The following is a 4,460-nucleotide window of genomic DNA, read 5'->3' as shown; positions in this document are numbered from 1 at the left end:
GCGGCTTGTGTACTGCATCATCACTGTGTCTGTCATGCGACTCTGTTGCCCTTTCGGGCTTGAACTGATGGAACTGATGGAAAAACTAACGACATTATTAACTGTCTTGATATGTACTTTGAAAGCTGAAGCTCACGATTATGGTAAGGGTCGTTACATTTCCGACGCGTGATTGTGGTGTTTGGCCAATCACAATGCACTGGGTCAGCTGGCCAATCAGAGCAGACTGTGCTTGTCAAAGGAGGGGGCTTTGTTGAAAACGACATGTTTGAGAGAGGCGGGGCATAGAGGACCTACAATAATGTACAGTATTTTAAAAATAATGTGTTTTTTGAACATTAAAGCATGTCAACATATTCTGTTACACCAAATACACACAATAATGATATTTAAAATAGCATCATATGACCCCTTTAATATTAATCCCAACAGCTCATGTCCTATAGTTAATTTGTGCAATCGATTAGTTTTCATTTCAAATGTATCTGCTTGGGTCAAAATCTTTGTTAGTATTAAATTGAATTAGTAAATAGAACTTGTGCTTTGTGTTTGTTTATTCTTTCTTTGAATTGCAAGTATTGGGTTTATCCATGGCATGTACAAACTAATGGTGAATCAAATACAAGGCTTTGCTAATATTTGAAGGCAATAGCTGTTTAAGATAAAACCAAAATACTAATCCATTTCATCCTAATTTGGAGATTAAAAAAACACTATAAGGATCATTTTGACCCTGCAATGATTGCTGACATTTATATTTTATATTTCACATACTGTATAAAAATAAGGCCTGTTCAATTGTTACCCTTACAAAATCATAAAAAATTTAAAAGAACGTTAATCTCATCATCTAATACAAATTAAGCTTGTAAAGCTACTTTGAAATATCTCCATGTTCAATAAAACATTCTGTTTCTGTGTTTTTGAATACTACAAATTGTAGTCTTAATAAAACAAAGTCAAATCACCCTTACTAAGCTAAACTAGTTTGTTGCCCTAAAGGAGGAAAGTCATGCCACTTGAACAAAAGACATCAAAGTTTGTGTTAAACTTCCTCCAACATCTAAAAAGAGGAACTGGGGGAAAATGGAGAGAAATTATTTCTTGTAAATCTACATATTGACTGTGATCTGACATGAAAGTGTCTTCATAGCAGATATGTGCATGGCATAACATACATGTTTACCCGGAGACAAATAGCCCCCACCCCATCTTGATGTCCCTGAGGTCTCATCTTTCTCTCAGGGTAAAAAAAACAGGGGTGACTGTCGGACAAACTCACTAGGGTTTGTGATCCGCAGTAAACACCATCATGGTGCCCAGTGAAGAAATACAGGAGAAAAGGAGAAAATATTTTGAAATATGTGCTTTTATCATATTGACAGATGAAGGCCAAATGTTTTGCAGCGTTATTTTTGACTATTAAATTTCTTATTAGATTTTTTTTCCCCCAATGATTTTAAGTTTTAATATTTATTTTTGTATACTGTGCTTCTTTTAAATTAATGTACATTGTTAATGTGAGAATTAACTCTGACCTGTTACAGACTCGTAACCTTTGTTCAATGCAAGTAGGGCAGCTGTTCCTCCACATCTGCTAAATAACAAAACTGTGCCACTGGAGCATTGAGTTTCACTTGGGTCAGTGAGCAGAGATGTTTGACCTTTCTCTGTTTCCTTTGTGCTGACAAGGTGCACATTTTAACGGTGCAGTACTACAGGAAACCACAGTGATTTACTGCTGCAGGCTCTGTGACTGACCCTTGTTTATGATGTTCTTTTTGAGTAGCGAAGGCCCCAAGGATAGTTTTAATTATTTTCACAGAGCACAGAGGTTACTGCAGGACAAGCTAACTTTGACCTCTGCAACAGTGTATAAAAATGAGTGCACACAAAACATTTAAGGAACAAAAAATGAGCAATCCCTAGACTATGTAGCATTTAATTAAAGTACACTGTCCTCAAATGTCCACAAAAATATTAAACGGTACAACTATTTTCTGCATTGATAATAAGAAGAAATGATTTCTGAAGGATCGTGTGACACTGAAGACTGAAGTAATGGCTGTTGAAAATTCAGCTTTGCCATAACAGGAATAAATTACATTTTAAAATACATTAAAATAGAAAACAGCTATTCTAAATATGTTCATAATATTTAACAATATTTTATTTTGCAATAATATTTCAAAATATTACTGTTTTTACTGTATTTTGGAGCCTCGTTGAGCATAAGAGACTTTATTAAAAAACATTTTAAAAATCATACTAACCTCAAACTTTTGAACAGTAGTGTACGTTAACATCTTCATCAAAATATTTGGAAATAGTTTATCTTATTATTGTATTGTTTTCACTATAACGAGGAACCAAATCTTTAGTTGCAGTTCTTGTTTTGTCTGAAGACGACAGCAGTATGTTTTTCACCAAGCTAAGCCAATAGAAGTGAAACATTAAAGTACACTGTCCTCAAATGTCCACAAAAATATTAAACGGTACAACTATTTTCTGCATTGATAATAAGAAGAAATGATTTCTGAAGGATCGTGTGACACTGAAGACTGAAGTAATGGCTGTTGAAAATTCAGCTTTGCCATAACAGGAATAAATTACATTTTAAAATACATTAAAATAGAAAAGAGCTATTCTAAATATGTTCATAATATTGAACAATATTTTATTTTGCAATAATATTTCAAAATATTACTGTTTTTACTGTATTTTGGAGCCTCGTTGAGCATAAGAGACTTTATTAAAAACATTTTAAAAATCATACTAACCTCAAACTTTTGAACAGTAGTGTACGTTAACATCTTCATCAAAATATTTGGAAATAGTTTATCTTATTATTGTATTGTTTTCACTATAACGAGGAACCAAATCTTTAGTTGCAGTTCTTGTTTTGTCTGAAGACGACAGCAGTATGTTTTTCACCAAGCTAAGCCAATAGAAGTGAAACAAGGCAAGGTTCAAGGGCACTTCTGATGTTATGGAGAGCATGCTAAGCTTGAGAACAACGAATCACAAATAAGCCTGATTAGACAATACATGGCCTTACAAAAAAGAAAAAAAATGTATTCAGCAATGCTGGTTTTATCTGTGGAAAGGTCTGTTATCTAGACTTTACTGTTATTGCTTTAGATCACTGAGAGTTTACAACTTTAGGCACAACTCTACCCTATGCATTAAAAATATGATTGTGTGATAATGTAATAAAGCAATAAGCCCCAAGAAGCCATGGTTTAACAGCTAAGGGATGTTGTTAAAACCCCCTTAGCTTTTATAAATTCACTGTAAACCATGGCTTCATGGGACTTATTGCTTTTATAAAACATAAAATAAAACAAAGCAAATAAAATGTAATGATATTAATAAAAATATTATTCTTCCGCCAAACAAAGTAGTTCCTCAGAAACAGCTGTGGTTGCAACAAAGTGGCTACCAAGCAACACAGATGCAGAAACAAAGACACAGTGTAAAACATGCTTTAAGACTTGGGTATTTATTTTTATAGATCAACTGCGCCTGTTTTTATTAATCAACATTTATATTGTACAGTTGTTTAAGAATGGATCAAATATGTTTGGAAGCATGCTTAAAGATTTGATTGTTTATTAACATTTATCTGGATATCGCCATTAATGGTCCAATTGCTGAAGAATGGATCAAATATGTTTGCGCTCCTCTTTGCTGAAAGAGGAATTTCCAATTCTGCACTGCTTTATTTGCACGGTGCCAGAGGCAAGGATGTTGCTCCAGCATCTTCTCGTTTGGGTGCCAGTAAGACTGCAGGGACAATTCACATTTATGTCCCCGTCACACATGATTTCTCTCGCCTCTAGGCCAGTATAAGAGAGTTTTTGTACAGTTGTGTTTCGCAAGCAGTGGTTGATGTAGATCGTCTGAGTGCCAGCCGCTTTACAAATCTGTGGCAACATAAAGCCAAGGCAGTTCACCTCCATGGGCTCTCTAGTATGCCTTACGTTAAGAGAAATATAAATGTGGCCTTGTAACCTGTTGCATTGTAACTGTTGTCAAATGGCAATATATTTTTTGTTGCAGTGATAAAGTAGGGGAGACCAGGGGCGATTGTAACATTTTTTACATTTTCCTTCATAACTCACAGACTACTTGAAATACTCTAGTCATAGGTGCACTAATTAATAATACAATTGATATATTTTCACTAATAAGGACAAGATTGTAATATTAAAATATTAAATGAAATACAAGAAGTCAGAGTGTTACAAGTACTTGGTGGGGGGCAATTGTAACACTGAAAAATAAGTCATAACCCACTGTATTTCAAATAAAAGCCTACCTCAAAGTAATCACTTTACTGCTGTAGTATCTAATAATGTTACTTAAGGTTTTTTTTCTCTTTTAGATGTCAGGCATCATATGCATTCAAAAAGCAAAAGTCTATTTCTATTTTTGCAGAAGACTATGCAACTATATAT

Source organism: Sinocyclocheilus grahami, unplaced genomic scaffold (genome assembly GCF_001515645.1).
Source record: "Sinocyclocheilus grahami isolate Dianchi unplaced genomic scaffold, SAMN03320097.WGS_v1.1 scaffold402.1, whole genome shotgun sequence".
Taxonomy (NCBI): Eukaryota; Metazoa; Chordata; class Actinopteri; order Cypriniformes; family Cyprinidae; genus Sinocyclocheilus; species Sinocyclocheilus grahami.
This window is presented reverse-complemented; position numbering follows the sequence as displayed.